Here is a 23,181-nt window from a genome sequence, read left to right on the forward strand (position 1 = left end):
TGCTGAACCTGTGAGCAGGACAGAACTGGCATCCACATTGTCCATAGTAGAAAATGAACCGGTCTTCTTTGGAGACGAGCTCCGTTTCCAGAAGGAGAAGCCGTGGTTTGCCCATCCTCTTCAACTCCTTCAGTACTGATTGTTCCAACGTTGATAGCCTGCTCCAAAGTTTGTCCCACCATTGGCTAACCAGTGGCCAATCAGATACTCTCAATGGCATGAACCAACATTGGGCTGTGGGCCCTGAACTGTGATGTCACAGAACCTGGGACCTGCACCCATACTAGGCTAGGACAAGGGGTAGAGGCAGAGAGAGAGAGAGAGGAGCCACCCTGAGAAGGAAGAGACCAGGTGGGCTCTGAGATAGGGAGCCCCTTTTTATGTCGGTGCCTTGACATGTGGCACTTTGTGCTCCAGGATCGCCCCCGGAGGAACTGCTATCACTTTCAAACGACCTCGTCTTTTCTAGGGCCTTCTGAACTGATCATCTCTCCCTTCTGATACAAGAGGGTCTTCCCTGGAAGACCACTGCACACCTTCTAGTAACACTGGGACCCTGGGTGAGTCGCTTAACTTCTCTGGGTCTCAGTTTCGGCATCTGTAAAATGTCCAGAGCACCTCCCCAACTCGACAGAGCTATTCTCAGGATCAAAAGAGCAAACTCAGTTCATACGTGAGACACCTGCCTTTTGCCTGGCCCTCAGTAGAAATCGTATATCTTATAATCAGCCACTTGCTTCTCCTGAACCTTTACCAAGTAAAAGTCTGCGTCAGGACTCACAGGCTCCACACTTGTGTCCCATCGGAGTCTCTGACCAGGGAGAGCAGCCTTCAAAGTGCAAACAGGAAATTAGCCTCCAGCCACAGCTGTTCCTCCAAGTGCCATGCGGCACTCAGGCTCAGGCAGGCAGTAGGGCTACAGATCCTTGTTTGTCCACTTGACTCAGTTTCCTTATCTGTAAGTGGGGATAAAATAGTAATCATGTGAGAGAGATACATATTATATATACCTCTCCCTATGTTTGCTATGGGCTGTGGGACACCTGTGAGTGTATATATATATATATAAATATATATATAATCATGTGAGAAATCTATCGATCGATCTATCATCTATCTATACACACATACTACAAGATGAATATGATATAGAGATGAGACATCCCCAATGTGTCCCCCACCATATATACTTGTAAATATACAAGCATAATCATGTGAGATATATACCATATAACAACAGTAACAATAGTAATAGTTAACATTATGATTGCTAACAATAGTTATGTGAGAGATGTATATAATATATATCACATACACCTCTCATGTAATTACTAAAAATATGATATATATCTCTCTCACATAATTACTATTGTTAGTAATCATATATATTAACTACTACTATTGTTAATATACATGAGAACAAAATATACGGATTAAGTAATCTAATGTTCTAATGCCTCTAAAGTGCCTAGAGCCTGTCACATAGTGTTGTATAAATATTAGCTATTACTATTATCTTATTGTATCCAGTCAGCAATGCAACAGTACTCACTGTGATTATTCTAAATTACAGATCTAATTTTCTGGTAAAAATTCTTCCGTGGTTCTCCATTTCTGTTACTTGGCCTGGCCCCTGCCCACCTCTCCATCCTCATCTTATGTTAGACGCTCCTTCCCCAGCAGCCACACTGGCATGTTCAGTCTCTCTTTCAACCCTGGGCAGGTAGTCTGAGGCCCCTACCTCCTGCCTTGTGGAGATGACTCTTGCTCATCCTGTGTGTCACAGCTCAGGGCTTACCTCCTCTGAGAAGGCTTCCTTGACCCCCTAAGTTTGAATTAGATGTCCCCCATCACCTTAGACTTACTTCCACCAGAGCACTTACCGCCCGTGCGGTAATTATTAGTTTGCGTGCTGCCGCCTCACAGATCAGTGAATCCACCTGCTTGTGTGCTATACCCGAGGGAATGTAGCCTAATCACCAGCAAACTTCTCACCCAACAAGCGACAGGTGTTTCTAGGATCGGTTCATTGACTCCAGTCAGAGCTCTGGAAGGCTTCTCTGTGATTCTTTTGGTCTTCCCTCATTGGCAGAAGGTGGCTGCCAAGGCCTCCAAATATTTGGTGCTCACAAAACCACCTGAAAGTGGAGCAAAGGGAGGGATTTTCTTCACACTTCTCCAGCTTAAAAGAGCTAGAGGGAGAGGAGGGGGAGCAGGGTGTGGAACTTCCTGGAGACTGCTCAGTTCTCAAGACTCTAGAATTTCCTGAAATACAATGGTGTAAATACTCTTCAAAACCTCTTCCAGGATTCAGTGACTTTACCCCTAGTGAATTTCATATGTTTCTACATCTATAAATGCTTTGCTATTTTATATAAAGTTGTTAGTGAGGAATGCAGATATCTACATACTAAAGATAAAAGTACGAGGCATAGTTATCAAAAACCTTTGTTGTTTAATAGATAAATATGGGAAACCAGGAGATTGTGCAGTTCTGTTTGGCTCTGGATCCCACTCAAGCTTTCCCCAGCATTGGGAGTGTCTCTCCTGGACTTTTAGCTATCATAGGTGTTATTGGCCTACCTCCTATCATTGCCAGGTAGGGCTGGGGCTGAGATTTCTGCCTGTAGTGTTTTCTGGACTCCTTGCTTCCTGAAGGGACCAGAGGGTTCAGTCATGGCAGAGACACTTTCTGGCCTGACACATCAGGATGAGGACTAAAACTACAGAAAAGAACAAAGCCTCCCTGTTGGCTCCTGCTACTCAAAATTTCCTCTTTTTTAAAAATTATTTCCATAGGTTTTTGGGAAACAGGTTTTATTTGGTACATGAGTAAGCTCTTTAGTGGTGATTTGTGAGATTTTGGTGCACCCACCTCCCGAGCAGTATACACTGAACCCAATTTGTCATCTTTTATCCCTCACCCTCTTCCCACTCTTTCCCCCTGAGTCCCCAAAGTCCATCATGTCATTCTTACGCTTTTGCATACTCCTAGCTTAACTACGACTTATAAGTGAGAACAAATGATGTTTGGTTTTCCATTCTTGAGTTACTTCACTTAGAATGATAGTCTCCAATCTCATCCAGGTTGCTGCAAATGCCATTAATTCATTCTTTTTCTGTGGCTGAGTAGTATTCCATCATATATATTATATTTTATTTATATATATATATATATACACACACACACACACACCAGTTTCTTTATCCACTCGTTGATTGATGGGTTTTGGGTTGGTTTCACATTTTTGCAACTGCGAATTGTACTGCCATAAACATGCATGAGCAAGTATTTTTTCATAGAATAACTTCTGAACAGTAAATCTTCTAATTTCGGATTAATGGGTTTCAGTTTCTCACGGAAAGAGGGTGCATCCTGTCTTGTCTGTGAGAATGGGGAGAAAGATTAAAAAAGCTTAGTTTCTCTTCCACCAAATTCTACCCTTTTTCCTAAATGACAGGAGAGTGAAGCAAATGACCTGCTAATAACCTCCACTTTGGTGGAAAAAAAATTGTGTGGCTGAAGACTAATAATGATAGTAAATTAATAATTGAATAAAATGTCGCATGTGCTCTATGAGAAAAAATAGCTGTGGTCACATGTTGAACTAATTTTACGCATGGCTGCTCACCCTATATAATTGTATCTAACTACTTATTATGAAAATTTTCAAATATGCAGAAAAATTGAAAGAAGTTTTTAGTGAAGACCCATATACCTACCAGCACCTAAATTCTACTGTTAACATTTTATTCTTCTTTCTTTATTCTGTATCTTTTCATTTCTGTCAAAGGATGATGACTTGATACCTGAGATATGTGGTGAATCCTATCAATCTCTTCTCCTTTATGATTTGAGACTTTTATGTCTTTTTTTTTTTTTTTTTTTTTTTTTTCGGAGTCTCTCTTTGTCACCTGGCTGGAGTGCAATGGTGTGATTTCGGCTCACCACAACCTCCGCCTCCTGGGTTCAAGTGATTCTCCTGCCTCAGCCTCCTAAGTAGCTGGGACTACATGCAGCCTGCCACCAAGCCCAGCTAATTTTTAGTAGGGATGGGGTTTCACCATGTTGGCCAGGATGGTCTCAATCTCTTGACCTTCTGATCTGCCCACCTTAGCCTCCCAAAGTGCTGGGATTACAGGTGTGAGCTACCAAGCCTGACCTTTGGCTAAATCTGTCCCTGTTCTCCTCTTGTACTTTTATCATTTTGCATTTTACATTTAATTTTTAATCTAGTAGAAATTATATTTACATAAGAAATGAGAAAAATCTCCAACTTTTGTTTGTTTTTCTTCCCAAATTGCTAACTAGTCATTCTGCTTCTGATTCCAATTTAGGGCTTTGGACTTGCCCTAGAATTTCTTTGTGTCCACTCCTTCTTGGCCCCTGTCTCCTCCATGTGTCTCCATAGCTGGATGCCCTCGGCCCATGTGCTCAAATGAAAGATACATCACAGCTCTGCAAAAGGCACTGGAGGGGACCAGATGCTGAAACTGCAGAACTAATGCTGGAGGCAGCAGTATCTGCTGAGAAAATTAAATCTCTCCTCTGGGATGCAGAAGGGAGAGGCCCAGGATGTGAGAACAATAAAATCTGTTCACACAGCTCAGGGGCTTCTCAGATCCCACCCCACCTATGGTGCTTAGCTTGTATTCAGCTTCAGCCCTGGCCATACTCCAGGACTCCTGGGCAGCCATGTCCCTGGTACTATTCCAGGCCTCACTGGGCTGAGTTGCCTGCTTCCTTCTCATCTGTTAAAACCATAGGCTTAGAATTTAGGATGGCATTGGGGGAAGGGAACTAACCTCTCTTAGGAAAAAAAAATAGGGTCCAGAACACAGCTTTTCAGGGAGAGAGACTGGCCATAATGAGAAAGCAAGAAAGAGAGAAAGGGAGGGGGAGAGAATACAGTGGTGTCCATGAAAACCTGGGTTCTGAACCATGACAATGTTCATAGGTGTTATAGGATCCAGGGTGTGATCACCTATCTGAATTTTGGGTACCCACCTATAAATGATGATGTAATTCTCTTACCGCTAAGGGTTTTGAAGGATTGCGGCAATCCATGCAAACTGCTTCACTCAATAACTAGCAATAGTAGTCACTCAAAAATTAATATTTACACACACACGTGCACATGTACACATATGCACATGCGCACGTACAAGGAAAACATAAGGAACTTCTGGCTACTGCGGGACCCTGACAGGGATCCTTCATTCTCCTCGTAGACAGATTCAAACTTGAACATGCCAAAATACTGAGCCCCATCAAATGACTTTCCCAGGCACTGACTTGAGCTGTCAGGGTATCTTGTGGTCCAGAAACCAAATGCACACAGCGGGGAAGGCAGAGGAACATGGCTGAGTGAGTCTGACTCTTTTGTCCCTCCATCCTGGAAGTCTAAAACCATCAAGGCCTCTTTGGTCTTTGTATCACAAGATGTCAACAATGAAGATGACAGGCCTGGTGAGAGCAGAGGAGGAAATGGGGGAGCAGAGCCCCCAAGTCAGAAAGACCCTGGAGGGCAGTCTGTCTAATGAGGATTTTTATGGTTTTGCTCTGTCTCTCCACCCAACTCTCATCTCAAATTGTAATCTCTATGTGTCAAGAGTGGGACCAGGTGGGAGACGATTAGATCATGGGGGTGGTTTCTCCATGTAGTTCTCATGATAGTGAGTGACTTCTTACAAAATCGGATGGTTTTGTAAGTGTTTGGCAATTCCTCCTTTGATCTCTCTCTGTCTCTCTCCTGCCACCTTGTGAAGAAGGTGCTTGCTTCCACTTTACCTTCTCCCATGATTGTAACTTTCCTGTGGCCTTCCCAGCAATGTGGAATTGTGAGTCAATTAAACCTCTTCCTTTATAAATTACCCAGTTTGGGGTATTTTATAGCAATGTGAACACGAGTAATATAACGGGTATCAAGAGTATGGTACTGCCATAAAGATAACCTGAAAAAGTGGAGGCCACTTTGGAACAAGCAGGTGTTGGAACAGTTTGGAGGGCTCAGAAAAAGACAGGAGGATGTGGGAAAGTTTGGAACTTCCTGGAGACTTGTTAAATAGTTTTGACTAAAACCATTTGACTAAAACCATTGTTCATAGTGATATGAACAATGAAGTCCAGGCTGAGGTGGTATCAGATGGAGATGAGGAACTTATGTTTACAAGGGAAGCAGAGCATAAAAGTTTGGAAAATTTGCAAGCCTGATGATGCAGTAGAAAAGAAAACCCCATTTTCTGGGGAGAAATTCAAGCCACCTGCAAAAATTTGCAAAAGTAACAAGGAGCTGAATGTTAATCACCAAGACATGGAGGAAAATGTCTCCAAGGCATGTCAGAGATCTTCAAGGCAACCCCTTCTATCACAGGCCTGGAGGCATAGGAGGGGAAAATGCTTTAGTGGGCCAGCCCCAGGGCCCCGCTTCTCTGTGCAGCCTTGGGACCTGGCTATGTCCCAGTCACGAAGTGCAAGCAGTGACTAAAAAGGGGCCAAGGTACAGCTTGGGCCATTGCTTGAGCGAATGCACACCCCCAGCCTTGGCAGCTTCAACCTGGTGTTGGGCTTGTGGGTGCACAGAAGACAAGGGGTGCACTTTAGAAATCTCTGCCTAGATTTCAGAGGATGTATGGAAATACCTGGATGTCCACGCAGAAGTCTGCTGCTGGGGTGGAGCCCTCATGGAGAACCTCTGCTAGGGTAGTACAAAAGGGAAATGTGGGGTTGGAGCCCCAGCACAGAATCCTCACTGGGGCACTGCCTAATGGAGCTGTGAGAAGAGAGCCACTGTCCTCCAGCCCCCAGAATGGTAGATGCACTGAGAGATTGCACTGTGCACCTGGAAAAGGCATTCGATGCCAGCCTGTAAAGGAGCTGCCCAAGGCTGTGGGGGCCACACGTTGCATCAGTGTGCTCCAGATGTGAGACATGGAGTCAAAGGATATCATTTTGGAGCTTTAAGATTGAATGACTGCCCTGCTGGATTTCTGATTTCATGGAGTCTGTAGCCCCTTTGTTTTGGCCAATTTCTCCCATTTGGAATGGGAGCATTTATGCAATGCCTGTACCCCCACTGTATCTTGGAAGTAACTAACTTGCTTTCGATTTTACGGGCATATAGGCAAAAGGCTCATGCCTTGTCTCAGGTGAGACTTTGGACTTTGACTTTTGAGTTAATGGTGAAATGAATTAAGACTTTCAGGGACTGTTGGGAAGTCATGATTGGTTTTGAAATGTAAAAAGGACAGGAGATTTGGGAGGGGCTAGGGGCAGAATGATATGGTTTGGCTCTGTGTCCCTACTGAAGTCTCATCTCAAATTGTAATCCCCATGTGTCAAAGGAGGGACCTGGTGGGAGGTGATTGGATCATGGGAGGTGGTTTCCCCCATCTGGTTCTCATGATAGTGAGTGAGTTCTCATGAGACCTGATGGTTCTATAAATGTTTGGAAGTTCCTCCTTCACCCTCTCTCTCTTTTTCCTGCTGCCTTGTGAAGAAGGTGCCTGCTTCCCCTTTGTCTTCTGCCATGATTGCAAGTTTCCTAGGGCATCCCCAGCAATGTGGAACTGTGAGTCAATTAAACCTCTTTCCTATACAAATTATGAAGTCTGAGGTATTCCTTTATAGCAGTGTGAAAATGGACTAATACAAGCCCCCCACCCAGCCCCACTCAGAACCACTGTATTTTCAAAGGGTAGGGGACACTGGGGCCAATCCTTCTTATCCCACAAGTTTAGAAATGTTTAATTGGTAGGACCCAGAGCTGAGCACTAATAATGAGAGTCTGGTGAGATTCTTCTTCTTCTTTTTTTTTTTTTTTTTTTTTTGAGACAGAGTCTTGCTGTGTCGCCCAGGCTGGAGTGCAGTGGCAGGATCTCAGCTCACTGCAAGCTCCGCCACCCGGGTTCACGCTATTCTCCTGCCTCAGCCTCTGGAGTGGCTGGGACTACAGGCGCCCGCCACCTCGCCCGGCTAGTTTTTTTGTATTTTTTAGTAGAGATGGGGTTTCACTGTGTTAGCTAGGATGGCCTCGATCTCCTGACCTCGTGATCCGCCCGTCTCGGCCTCCGAAAGTGCTGGGATTACAGGCTTGAGCCACCGCGCCCGGCCAAGATTATTATTCTTAAAGAGCAGAGCTGCATTTCTGGTGTAGCTTCTGCCTGATACAGATTGGGGAAGTTCATTTGCGAATCTCTTTCATGAGTGAATAGCAACAGACCCACATTTCTTTTGGTACCAATTAAATAACTTCATTCAAACAGCAAACATGGTAATAGAAATGAATTCAATAATTCTGTGTTCTTTGACTTACAAGAAAGATAAATTTGAAAGGAACAAAACAAAACCAGAACTCAACATTGAACAAATGCCACAATTTAAATGTTTTTTATGTCATAAAAGACAGTATGACCATAGAAATGTAAAGAGTCATTGGAAAGGAAAAAGTTAAGATGTCTCTGCTGCAGAATGAATCCAAATTACCGCAACAATACTGCTGGAAATTTGAAAATTAAGTGGAAAGGCTTGTATTTCTGTCTCTCTTTCAGCAGAGGACCATCAGTTCTTTCCTGTTTGCACCCTTGTATTAAAGAAGATTGTCCCCAAAAGTTCCAGTGCCACTGCTTTAGCCCTGACAGAATAGCCACCTCAGGAGACAGAGCTGGTACATTCAAAGGTTAGGAGAAAGGCAGAGTTTAGGGTGGTGGATGAGAGTCTGGGGATTAAGTCAGAGAACCTGTGTCAAGTTCAGGATCTGCCTATCAATAGTTATGTGAGAATGCAATTGGCTGATACTTATATAGAGCTTATTGTTCAAAAGTTACTCATACATTCATCCTCACTGCAGTCCCAGAGAGGTCAGGCACCCCTGCCTGTCCTCTTGTAGTTCCTTGTGCATTTTATGTGTGGTGCATATTTCAGTATGTAATTTAATAAGTATGTGCTTGTTTGGTTAATGTCTTTCTTCTCTGGTAGACTGTAACCACCATGACTGGATGGTCCAGGTTTGGTTTAGTTCTCCACTGGATATTCAGCACCTAGGGCAGTGCCTAACATATCATTAGGGGTTCAGCTATTTAATGAAGGGAGGCTCAGGGCTTTACATTGGAGAGATTGCTGAGCTGCACAAGGTAGGAACTCAATAAATGTTTGACTCTTAAATTCACAAATGAAGAGGGGGGCCTGGATCAATGAAAATTTAAAATCCAAATGTCCTGTAATGTGTTTGGTGCTTAATATGCAGCAGCTATAATAGAGTACATAACCAAAGACAGAATGTTCATAGGCCTAGACGGAAATAATGCTGGTGGGTAGAGGGCATTTAAACACTCCTGAGCAGGTTGAGAATAATCGACTCACAGTGGTGGAGTGAACTCAAGTTGACGCACTTTTGTCCTCAGGAGAATCCCTAAATGGGGTCTGCAACCTGGGCAGAGTTGTGTGATATTTCCTCTTTCCTCTAAGAACAAATTGTTTAGAAGAAAGGAATTCCAAAGATTCTTCCACCTTCAAATGAGAAATAATTGAGAAGGTGGGAACTGTGTCCTGCTTTATATTCCAAATAAAGACAAGCACTTGTGATACGAATAACTGCAGGTAGAGGCTGAACTGGATTTCACCAGGCATGGAGGGTAATTGAATTTCACTTTGGGCTCACTATTTTTCTCTGGATAAATAATAAGAATATATCCTCCAATATTTCTTTACTATAGGCTCCTATGAAATTTTTTCTATCACCTGATCCCAAATGCTGAATGAGAAACACCAGTTCCTGGACTCAAATCACTCAGATCAGGAAAGAATCACCTTCAGTCTTCAGGAAGAAGGTGAAGAATTGCAAAAAATATCTCAGCAATTTCTGGGCTTTATATTTGAAAAAGCAAAAATAATTGTGGCCTGTGTACCAATTTGCAGTTACTTCCTCAGTCCCTAGGTATCTAATTTGGGTTGACATGTTCCACAGTTAGAAATGCACATGGGATATCCGTCCTGTGAGGTCAGAACTGGCATAGTGGGAAAGGCCAAATATGAGTCACTTTAACTGCCCCCACACAGTCAAAGTTGCAAAACCAAAACAATATTACATTTTGAGGAGAAAGCTAGCAGAGATTCACTCCCCAATTAAAGATCAATGAGTGCGCGGATCATGGCCACAATCATATTTTCGTTTATTTCACCAGTTGAGCCCCTCCAAAAAGCAGATGAAGCTTAGCCTGTGACTTTACACTATCTCAACTTCCGTCAAGCAGTAGCCCTGTTCAGTCGCTATCTCAGATAGGCTATTGTTATTAGAACAAATTATTAAAGCCTCAGGTCCATGGTATGTGTCTACTTATTTGGCCAACAATTTATATTTTAATCCCAGGAAAATCAGACACAATTCATATACAAATGGGATGCATTTCTTTACATCTTTGCTCCAATATTATGCTAATACTCCCATCCTTACTCATGATGTATTCTAAAGAAATATGGACCATCTAGACATCCTGAAAAATAACATGTTGTTTCATTATGTTGATGGCATCATGCTGATTGGTCAGGGCAAGCAACAGGTGATTGGTTTGCAGAAGTCTTTAATAAGACACGTATGTAAAAAAATAAAATTCTGGGACCTGCCATGTCAATATGTTTTCAGGTGTCCAGTATTCAGGGTATATAGGAACTCCTCATTAAAAGACAAACTGCTGCACCTTGCATCCCCTGCAACAAGGAAGTAAACATAATATCCAGTGGGACGCTCCAGGTTCTGGAGGCAGCACATTCCACACACAAAAACACTGCTGAGAACCATATATTTTAAGACACAGAAGTTGACTTGCTTTGGTCAGAAAAAAGCTCTGCAGCAGATGCAAGCTCTACTGTAGACAGCCTTGCCACTTGGGCCATATGATCCATCAGTCACTACAGTCACTATGATGTTAGAGATGTCAGGGTTGTATATACACATACACACAGAGACACACACACGCATATATGTATCGTGCAGTTTATGGCAAATCACAATTGGAGTTTTAAAGCAAAGCCATGAAGTTCTACAACCAGGCCATACAATCTGTAGCAGAAATGTATTACTTTTCTTGTGTGAGTCCAATCCTGGCATATTACTCTTCTCCAGTAGGGAAGAAACAGAGATGGACCAAGAGGGCACCAAATGACCATGCATCTGGAACTGTTAGTTATGAGCTATGTTCTATTGGACCCTCTTTTCCCAAGGTCAGGCAGGACCACAAAATCCATCATAAAATGGAAATGGCACATATGACATTAAGCCAGAACAAAACCAGAGGGACTGAGTACACTGTATGAGCAAGTAACTGAGCCATGCATGTCACCTGCCGTGGTTACACAAGAATCATTCCATCAGCTCACTCCCAGATCTTGGTTTTTAGATAGGTCAGCTAGGTATGCACATACAACTTAAAAATGGATGGGGGCTGCATTACACATATACTCAGTGGTGGGGTTGAAAGGCAGTGGTGAGGGTAAATCTTCGTCATTGTTAGAACTGGAATGAGTGTACCTGGCCATCCTCTTTGTATGCAAGTAGAATCCTGAGATGCAAATAGTTATAGATTCCTGAACAGTGGTCAACGACCTGGGTGGCTGGTCAGAGTCCCGTAAGGAAAAGACTGGAAAGTCTGAGACAAAAGATCTGGGAAAGAGGTACATGGATGGGCATAACGGAGTTGGCATAAGCCATGAAGCTGTTTCACACATTTATGTCACTATAAGTAATCTATGATTGAAGAATAAATCAACAATCCAGGAGACAAAATGATCCTGCCAGTTCACACGAGCAAACCTTTGTCATTATCTACTCCAGAACTAGCATGGCAGACACACTGATTAGTCTTCATGGTGGCAAAGGTGGAAAGTATAGATGGGCCCAATAATATGGACTTTAACTCATAAAGTTCATTCTCATTATTGCATCTCTAAATACCCAATCTGCTTGCAAGAGAGATCAAAACTGAGTTTCAACTGCATCTCTAATTACCCAATCTGCTTGCAAGCGAGATCAAAATTGAATTTCAATTATGACACATTGGTCCCAAGGAGAAGAGCCACTTTGTTCCAAGCCGATTAAATTGGATCCCTTCCTTTCTGGAAAACCCAGTGACTAATCACAGCCTTAGATATATATTTTATAGACAGATTTACTTTCCTGCCAGGGAAACCTCAGCCAGTACCACTATCTGTGTGCTTATAGGTGGCTTGATCCACAAGCATGAAATTTCATACAACATGGCATCCAACAGGAACCCACTACATAATAAGGAGGTTCATGAAAGGGCCCATAAACATAAGATCTATCAGCCATAAAACATATTGCATTGCATGGAAGGATTGGAGAGCTTGAGAGAATTGGAATTACTTACTAAGGCATGGTTGAAATACCAGATTGGGGTAATACTCTGTGAGGATATATTACCATTTTTTAGAATGTAGTATATGCATTAAATCAGAGACCTCTATATGGTGTTGTGTAGCTAAGGGAAGACTAAGTTGATCCATAAAATCAGAGTAATAAAACAATGGCTCTATTTACCATCTTCCCAATGGCCCATTGGGAGAATGTTTGTCTCTCATTCCTGCCATTCTGAGCTCTGCACAGCTAGGGGTCCTGTCCCTGAATGGAGGCACTCTGTCCATGGGAAAAGCAAGGTTCCCCTTGAGCTACAGGTTATGGCAGGCACCTGGGCACCTTGGACCCCTTGTGAAGAGGTCAACAGATAAGGGGTCACCATCATGGCAGGCATAATTGACCCTCATTGAAAGGAGATGAAAATGCTCTTACACAATGGGGGCAAGAGAGGAATGGGAAGAATATGCATGGAACTCACGTGATCCACTTTGGTACCTTCTTATATTCCTTTGTCTAATTATAACTGTGAGTGAACATATATAGCAACCCCCGACTGACAAGAGTATGATTACCATGAGGGGTGGTTAGGCTGCAGTATCAAGTCCGCCAGCAAGATCTTCAGGGAAAACCCATGAGAGTGGAAGAATTTGTCATTTATACTGAAGGAGAGAGATGGTAGGAACCTCATGTGGTGCTAAGATCAACTGCAGCAACCAAGTCTGTAGGGTGTTCCATATACTCGCTCTTCTTATCTTCCCTTCAGGGAATAAGGCTCATGGGATACACTGAGTAACTGCTTCCTGATCATGTGCAGAAGAAGCCCTGTGCAGCCCAAGGGGTGGACACTGGCAGCCTTAGATTCCAGTGCTCACATCTCCCTTCACAAAAACCTGCTTCAAGGACCATATGTCTCCATCCTCCCACCCAAGGTATTTCTAAACACTAACCAAAAGTGGCAGTGGGGTAGTAGAGCCAGGACATTTCTGCCCAACGTGCAACTCCCACTGGGCATTTTTGCCTGTGGACTCCTTATGTGCCTGGCTGGATTTCTTAGAGATCTGCAACAGTGTGGGTATGAGTCTTCCTTCCCTCTCTCCACTTGCTGGAGTCAAACCTGCCTCATAGTCTAAAGCCTCTCCTTGCATGTCCCTGTCTACTCTTCTCTTCATCCTTCACAAGCATTTCTCATAATAGACCTTTCATGTGTATAATGTCATCGTGGAATCTGCTTCTCAGTGGACATGAATTGGCAGAAATATTTATCAAATGGAGAATACATAAATAAATGAACAGACCAGTGTTTAAATCCTTATTTTGTCACATTATCACATACTCGTACAGTGTATTTTGACTCTTGTAATTTTTGTTCTCCTCCTCTTTCCCCACTTCCTCCCCATTTAAAGCAAAGTCTCTGTTTGAGGATTTCCTATTTTCCACTAATTTTATGGGCTTTGAGAGTGGCCCAACCCTCAAGTCTCTCAACCCTCTCCCCAAACCTAGGTGAATATATGTCTCAGAGTCCAGGACTGAAAATTACACTCTTGTCCTGACCCCTCAACCACATAGAGTAGCTACCTTGAGAACCCCTTCCCTCTCTATTGCTGCTTTCTCCTTTGGCCTCTCACCCTCTGAAACTAAGGGAAAAAAAGAAAATTAGGATAAATAAAGGTAAAAAGGGAAGACTAGAAACTTTTGTTTAGTATTGAGCTAGTTCACATGGCTCTTCTTGTCTTTACAGGAAAGATAGCTTCTAAAACTCTTTAATGTGGTTTATAAGGTCAGGGGCCTTTTCTAAAGACAGCAGCCTTTTCTAAAGACAGGGGCCTTTTCTAAAGACAGCAGCAGCAGCAGACCCAGTATGGGTAACAAGTAGGGCTCAGTGTGTCATTTGCTCTTTTGCACCATGACAAGCTTGAACAGCTGTTCAGTGTGAAGAGCATCTCCACCCAACAAGGAGGTTTTCCAAAGGACAAAGGGAATTGTTCTGGCCTTGTGACTCACAGAGAGTAAATAGGGAGTAAGTGTCCAATTATGGTCAACTCAACATTACATTCTGGGACACTTTGTTATGCTTGAGTGCATCCCCTCTTTCTCAGAGAAAACAAGGGATGCACAGAGAAATTGCAGCCTAAATGGGAAGGTACTTAGAAAGGAAAGAGGAAGAAACCTCTTTTGCTCTTTGAGAAAGACATAAAATAAGTGAACCAGGGGTGCTTTTTATCTGTTGTTTTATCTCAGGTCTGCCTTTGAGTTGCACTCATACCTGTTTAGCTTTTATTTTCAAGAACGTAGAATTAAATTAGGAAGAACAGCTTTTCTTGAGCTCGAGATTCCCTGAAGGAGGATCTGCATTTCACGTGGATGGTCAGGATACTAAGGTCTCTGAGCCTCTCAGTTCCTTCATTTGTATGATGGGTAATGGTAGCACCAACCTCACAGGGTGCTCGTGGGGATCACCTAAAAAGCTGGCTAGGAAACCAACTGGCATAGTTAAGTAATCAAAAGATGAAAGGCAGTGGTGGAGAGAGGGGGCACTAGAGGAAGGTGGTGTTGTCCAAATGACAAAGGTCTGTTGACAGAGGCCTAATGACAAAGGTCCAAATGAAAAGGTCTGTTGTCATTAACCATTTGTGTGACACTGGCCTGCCTCTCTCTCTTGCTTTAGTTGCTTTATTAGAAAAATGGGATGTGTGTGCGTGTGTGTGTGTGTGTATATATATCTATATAGTACATATATATGTTGTACATATATGTGTAATATACATATACACACACATACAGACATATATTTACAAGCCTATATGAGAGTGTGTGTGTGTGTGTGTGTGTAGAGAGAAAGAGAGAAACAGAGACAAGGAAAGAGGGTTGCTGTATAACATAATTTAACTCATGCAAAGCAATTAGGAGAGTGCCTACATGTTGTTGCTGCTCAACACAATGTAGATCTTCTGGTCACTATAATTATGTAAGCACATAATCTAGACTTAAAGTGGGATACCCAGGGAAATCTCAGCTGGCAGCAAGATTGGCCCCCAGATCTTCCTCAGGCAAAAAGAAAAGAATGAAAGACAATAAACGCCTCCCTCAAAAAAGTAGAAAATCTTCAAATAAACAAACCTAACGATGCATCTCAAAGAATTAGAAAAGCAAGGGCACATTTAAAGCAGTGTGTAGAGGGAAATTTAGATCACCAAAGGCCCACAAAAGAAAGCAGGAAACATCTAAAATTGACACCCTAACATCACAATGAAAAGAACTAGAGAAGCAAGAGCAAACACATTCAAAAGTAGCAGAAGGCAAGAAATAACTAAGATCAGAGCAGAACTGAAGGAGAGAGAGACACAAAAAACCCTCCAAAAAATCAATGAATCCAAGAGCTGGTTTTTTGAAACGATCAACAAAATTGATAGACCGCTATAGCAAGACTAACAAAGAAGAAAAGAGAGAAGAATCAAATAGATGCAATAAAAAATGATAAATGGGATATCACCACCAACCCCACAGAAATACAAACTACCATCAGGGAATACTAGAAACACTTCTATGCAAATAAACTAGAAAACCTAGAAGAAACAGATAAATACCTGGACACATACACTCTTCGAAGACTAAACCAGGAAGAAATTGAATCTCTGAATAGACCAATAACAGGCTCTGAAATTGAGGCAAGAATTAATAGCCTACCAACCAAAAACAGTCCAGGACCAGACGGATTCACAGCCAAATTCTACCAGAGGTACAAGGAGAAGCTGGTACCATTCCTTCTGAAACTATTCCAATCAATAGAAAAAGAAGGAATCCTCCCTAACTCATTTTATGAGGCCAACATCATCCTGATACCAAAGCCTGGCAGAGACATAACAAAAAAAGAGAATTTTAGACCAATATCCCTGAAGACTATCAATGCAAAATCCTCAATAAAATACTGGCAAACTGAATCCAGCAGCACATCAAAAAGCTTATCCACCATGATCAAGTGGGCTTCATTCCTGGGATGCAAGGCTGGTTCAACATAAGCAAATCAACAAATGTAATCCAGCATATAAACAGAACCAAGGACAAAAACCACATGATCATCTCAATAGATGCAGAAAAGGCCTTTGACAAAATTCAACAGCCCTTCATGCTAAAAACGCTCAATAAATTTGGTATTGATGGAACGTACCTCAAAATAATAAGAGCTATTTATGACAAACCCACAGCTAATATCATACTGAATGGGCAAAAACTGGAAGCATTCCCTTTGAAAACTGGCACAAGACAGGGATACCCTCTCTCACCACTCCTATTCAACATAGTGTTGGAAGTTCTGACCAGAGCAATCAGGGAGGAGAAAGAAATAAAGGGTATTCAATTAGGAAAAGAGGAAGTCAAATTGTCCATGTTTGCAGATGACAGGATTCTATATTTAGAAAACCCCATCGTCTCAGCCCAAAATCTCCTTAAGCTGATAAGCAACTTCAGCAAAGTCTCAGGATACAAAATCAGTGTGCAAAAATCACAAGCATTCTTATACACCAAAAACAGACAAACAGAGAGCCAAATCATGAGTGAACTCCCATTCACAATTGCTACAAAGAGAATAAAATACCTAGGAATCCAACTTACGAGGGATGTGAAGGACCTCTTCAAGGAGAACTACAAAACACTGCTCAAGGAAATAAAAGAGGACACAAACAAATGGAAGAACATTCCATGCTCATGGATAGGAAGAATCAATATTGTGAAAATGGCCATACTGCCCAAGGTAATTTATAGATTCAATGCCATCCCCATTAAGCTACCAATGACTTTCCTCACAGAATTGTAAAAACTACTTTAAAGTTCATATGGAATCAAAAAGAGCCCATATTGCCAAGACAATCCTAAGTCAAAAGAACAAATTTGGAGGCATCACACTACCTGACTTCAAACTATAGTACAAGGCTACAGTAACCAACACAGTATGGTACTGGTACCAAAACAGAGATATAGACCAATGGAACAGAACAGAGCCCTCAGAAATAATACCACACATCTACGACCATCTGATCTTCGACAAACCTGAGAAAAACAAGAAATGGGGAAAGGATTCCCTATTTAATAAATGGTGCTGGGAAAACTGGCTAACCATTTGTAGAAAGCTGAAACTGGATCCCTTCCTTACACCTTAAACAAAAATTAATTCAAGATGGATTAGAGACTTAAATGTTAGACCTAAAACCATAAAAACCCTAGAAGAAAACCTAGGCAATAACATTCAGGACATAGGCATGGGCAAGGACTTCATGTCTGAAACACCAAAAGCAATGGTAACAAAAGCCAAAATTGACAAATGGGATCTAATTAAACTAAAGACTGTCTGCACAGCAAAAGAAACTACCATCAGAGTGAATAGCAACCTACAGAATGGGAGAAATTTTTTGCAATCTACTCATCTGACAAAGGGCTAATATCCAGAACCTACAAAGAACTCAAACAAATCTACAAGAAAAAAACAAACAACCCCATCAAAAATTGGACAAAGGATATGAACAGACACTTCTCAAAAGAAGACATTTATGCAGCCAACAGACACATGAAAAAATGCTCATCATCACTCACCATCAGAGAAATGCAAATCAAAACCATCAATGAGATACCATCTCACACCAGTTAGAATGGTGATCATTAAAAAGTCAGGAAACAACAGGTGCTGGAGAGGATGTGGAGAAATAGGAACACTTTTACACTATTGGTGGGACTGTAAACTAGGTCAACCATTGTGGAAGACAGTGTGACAATTCCTCAAGGATCTAGAACTAGAAATATCATTTGACCCAGCCAACCCATTACTGGGTATATACCCAAAGGATTATAAGTCATGCTGCTATAAAGACACATGCACACGTATGTTTATTGTGGCACTATTCACAATAGCAAAGACCTGGAACTAACCCAAATGTCCATCAACGACAGACTGGATTAAGAAAATGTGGCACATATACACCATGAAATACTATGCAGGCATAAAAAAGGATGAGTTCATGTCCTTTGCAGGGACATGGATGCAGCTGGAAACCATCATTCTCAGCAAACTATCACAAGAACAGAAAACCAAACACCACATATTCTCACTCATAGTTGGGAATTGAACAATGAAAACACTTGGACACAGGAAGGGGAACATCACATACCGGGGCCTGTCATGGGGTGGGGGGCAGGGGAGGGATAGCATTAAGAGATATACCTAATGTAAATGACCAGTTAATGGGTGCAGCACATGAACATGGCATATGTATACATATGTAACAAACTTGCACGTTGTGCACGTGTACCCTAGATCTTAAAGTATAATAATAAAAAAAAAATTTCTTCTTTTCCTGTTTCAATGTAGAATGTTGCTGTGGAATAAAAAAAGACCTCAATTTTGATATTTACTTGATACACTGAATTACTGCAAATAAGTGAATATTCTGAAATATTGTCTTATTGCTTTATTTCTTTAGAGAGTAAACAAAGTTAATGTGGGTATTGAAGAACAGACTTCCTTCATTTAATATCTGAGCACAAATTTAATAAAATAAATTATTCTGAAATATTAACATTTGCTGATAATAGAGAATACTATGGTTAACACTCCAGTAACAAAAAAATGAACGTAACTATGTTCAACAAAAAGAAAGAAAGAAAAGCATGGGCAAACCAAACCCAAAATTAGTTGAAGAAACAAAAAATAAAGCTCAGGGATGAGATAAATTGAGTTGAGACTCAAAAAATACAAAAGATCAACGAAACAAAAAGTTGGCTTTTTGAAAAGATAAACAAAATTGACAAACCTTCAGCCAGACTAAGGAAAAAGGAGAGAATAGCCAAAATAAATAAAATCAGGATGAAAAAGAGAACATTATAACTAATGTCACATAAATCCAAAGGATCATTAGAACCTATTATTAGCAACTATACACCAACAAACTGGAAAATGTAGAAGAGATGGATAAAGTCCTACATACATAAAACCTACCAAGATAGAACCATGAAGAAATCCAAAACTTGAATAGACCAATAACAAGATAGAAGCAGTAGTAAAAAGTCTCCCATCAAACAGCACCTGCTGAATTCTATCAAACGCTTAAAGAAAAATGGATGTCAATCCTAACTAAATTATTCCAAAAAAAATCAAAGAATAGCAAATACTTTCAAACAAATTCTATGAGGCCAGTATTCCCCTGATACCAACACCGTACAAAGACACCAAAAGAAAATTACAGGCCGAAATCCCTAATGAACACAGATGCAAAAATCCTCAAAGAAATGCTAACAAACTTAATTTAGTAACATATTAAAGAGGTCATTCATCATGATTATGTGGGATTCATGCAAGAATGTTTTAACATACGCAAATCAATAAATGTGATACAGATACATCATAACAGAGTAATGCACAAAAAACATAAGTTCATTTCAATAAATGCAGAAAAAGCATTTGATAAAATGTAGCATCTCTTTATGATAAAAACTCTCAAAACACTGGGTTTAATAAAGGGAACATTCCTCAATATTATAAAAGTCATATACAACAAAACCACTGCTAATATAATAAACAGGGAAAAACTGAAAGGTCTTTAACTAAGATATGGAACATGACAAGCATGCCCACTTTCACCAATTTTTTTAAACATATTCCTAGGAGTCCTAATTGGACCAACTAAACAAGATAAAGAAATAAAGGGCATCCAATTTGGGAAGGAAGAAGTCAAACTATGTTTGCAGATGATACAATCTTACATTTTTAAAAACCTAAAGACTCCACCAAAAAAAACTATTAGTACTGATAAACCAACTCAGTAAAGAAGTAGAATATAAAATCAACATACAACAAATTAGTAGCATTTCCATATGCCAACAGTAAACAATCTGAAAAAGAAATCAAGAAAGGAATCCCATTTACAATAGCTACAAATATAAAAAAATTTTAGCAATAAATGTGGCCAGAGAACTAAACAATCTCTTCAATGACAACTATACAACATTGATGAAAGTAACTGAAGAGGACACACAAAAAAACGGAAACATATCTCACGTTATTGGATTGGAAAAAGCAATATTGTTAAAATATCTATACTACACCAAACAGATTCAATGCAATCTCTATCAAAATACCAAAATTTTAAAGAAATACTTTAATTTAAAATCTTAAAATTTTAATGGATCTACAAAAGACCCAGAATAACCAAAGCACACATGAGCAAAAAGAATAAAGGTGAAAGCATCACATTTCTTCACTTCAAATTATACTACAAAGCTGGCCAGGTACAGCGTCTTGTGCCCGTAATCCTAGCACTTTGGGAGGCCAAGGCAGGTGGACAACTTGAGCCCAGGAGTTCGAAACCAGCCTGGGCAACATGGCAAAACCCCATCTCTACAAAAAACACAAAAATTAGCCAGGTGTGATGGTGCATGCCTGTAATCTCAGCTACTGGGGAGGCTGAAGCACAAGAATCACTGTAATCCAGGAGGTGGATGCTGCAGTGAGTTGAGATCATGCCACTGCATTCCGGCCTAGGTGACAGAGTAAAACTCTGTCTCAAAAAAAATAAATAAATAAATAACTTTAAAAATCTGTCTGTCTATACTATAAAGTGATAGTAACTAAAACAGCATGGTACTGCCATAAAAACAGACATATAGGCTAATAGAACAGAATAATAGAGATCCCAGAAATAAATATACACATTTACAGTGAACTTATTTTTGACAAAGGTGCCAAGAACATACTCTGAGGAAAGGACAGTCTCTTTGATCAATAGTGCTGGGAAAACTGGACATCCATATGCAGAGGAATGAAACTAGACCCCCATCTCTGGCCATATACAAAAATAAATTTAAAATGGAGTAAAAGAATTAAATCTAAGACCTGGATCTATGAAACTACTGAGAGGTGACAATGTGCTAGCAGCCCTCACTCTCAGCGCCTCCTTGGCCTCCACGTCCACTCTGGTGGCGCTTGAGGAGCCCTTCAGCCCCCCACCGCACTGTGGGAGCCCCTCTCTGGGCTGGCTAAAGCCGAAGCCTCCTCCCTCTGCTTGCTGGGAAGCCAGCAGGGAGAGGCGCCGGCGGGAACTGGGACTGCGGAATGCGCACAGCGCTCTCGGGCCAGTGCAAGTTCCAGCGGGTGCTGGTTCGGCGGGCTGCACACAATGCGGCCATACGGTACCTCCGGCCCAGGGCAGTGAGGGGCTTGGCACCCCGGCCAGCAGCTGCGGAGGTTGCGCCGGGTCCCCCAGCAGTGCCGGCCCTCCTGGGTGGCACTCTCAAATTCTCACCGGGCCTTAGCTGCCTCATCGCAGGGCAGGGCTCGCAACTTGCAGCCAGCCACGTCTGAGCTTCCCCCGCTGCGGTGGGCTCCCGCGCAGCCTGAGCCTCCCCTACGGACGCTGCCCCCTGCCCCTGGCTCCTGGGTCCCACAGGACAGCGCAAGGGCTGAGGAGTGCAGGTGCAGCTCGGGACTGGCGGGGAGCTCCGCCTGCAGCCCCAGTGCAGGATCCGCTGGGTGAAGCCAGCTGGGCTCCTGAACCGGATGGGGACTTGGAGAACTTTTATGTCTAGCTAGAGGATTGTAAATACACCAATCAGTACTCTGTGTCTAGCTCAAGGTTTATAAATACACCAATTGGTACTCTGTATGTAGTTAACTCTGTAAGTAGCTAACTAGCACTCTGTGACTGTCTAGCCCAAGGATTGTAAAGGCACCTATCAGCACTCTGTCAAAATGGACCAATGAGCTCTCTGTAAAATAGACCAATCAGCAGGATGTGGGTGGGGTCCGATAAGGGAATAAAAGCTGGCTGCCCCAGTCAGCAGTGGCAGCCTGTTCAGGTCCATGTGGAAGCTTTGTTCTTTTGCTCTATTGTAATAAATGTTGTTGCAGCTCACTCTTTGGGTCTGTAACATTCACTATGAAAGTCTGCGGCTTCACTCCTGAAGCCAACGAGTCCACGAACCCACTGGGAAGAACAACAACTCCAGACGCACTGCCTTTAAGAGCTGTAACACTCACCACAAAGGTCTGCAGCTTCACTCCCGACAGTGAGACTATGAACCCACCAGAAAGAAGAAGCTCCAGACACATCTGAACGTCTGAAGGAACAAACGCCGGACACACCATCTTTAAGAACTGTAACACCGCGAGGGTCCGCGTCTTCATTCTTGAAGTCAGTGAGACCAAAACCTACCAATTCTGGACACACTAGAAGAAAATATTGGGAAACTCTAGGATATTGGTCTTGGCAAGGATTTCTTGAATAATACCCGCCCACACAGCAAGTAAAGCAAAAATGAACCAATTGAATTGAATTAAGTTGAAAACCTGCACAGCAAAGAATACAATAACAAAGTGAAGAGACAACCCACAGAATGAGAGAAAAATATTTGCAACACACTCATCTGACAAGATATTAATAAACAGAATATAGAAAGTGCTCAAACAACTCTATAGGAAAAAAAATGTAATAATCCAACTAAAACTGGTCAAAAGACCTGAAGAGACTTCTCCAAGAAGACATACAAATGGCCAAGAGGTATATGAAAAAATCCTCATAACTTATCATCGAGAAATGCAAATCACTGCTGTAGTGAGATATAATCTCACTCCAGTTAAAATGGCTTTTATCCAAAAGACAGGTCATAAGTTCTGGTGAGGATATATACTGTTGTTGAGAATGGAAATTAGCACAACCACGGTGGAGAACAGTATGAAGTTTCCTCAAAAAACTAAAAATAGAACTACCACATGATCCAGGAATCCCACTCCTGGGTATATCTATAAAAGAAAGGAAATTCATATATTGCA

At 41.7% G+C, this 23,181-nt stretch overlaps 1 long non-coding RNA gene across 1 annotated transcript in view; it reads left to right on the top strand.

The window, feature by feature from the left end:
* Positions 1 to 280: 280 nt before the first annotated feature.
* The window catches only part of LOC104666346, a 40,552-nt gene continuing 17,651 nt past the window's right edge, over positions 281 to 23,181 (top strand). The window contains exon 1 of the long non-coding RNA XR_748540.1: positions 281 to 560. This is a non-coding gene — a long non-coding RNA (uncharacterized LOC104666346). The remainder of the gene's footprint in view (positions 561 to 23,181) is intronic.

The sequence above is a fragment of the Rhinopithecus roxellana genome, chromosome 10 (assembly GCF_007565055.1).
Source record: "Rhinopithecus roxellana isolate Shanxi Qingling chromosome 10, ASM756505v1, whole genome shotgun sequence".
Taxonomy (NCBI): domain Eukaryota; kingdom Metazoa; phylum Chordata; class Mammalia; order Primates; family Cercopithecidae; genus Rhinopithecus; species Rhinopithecus roxellana.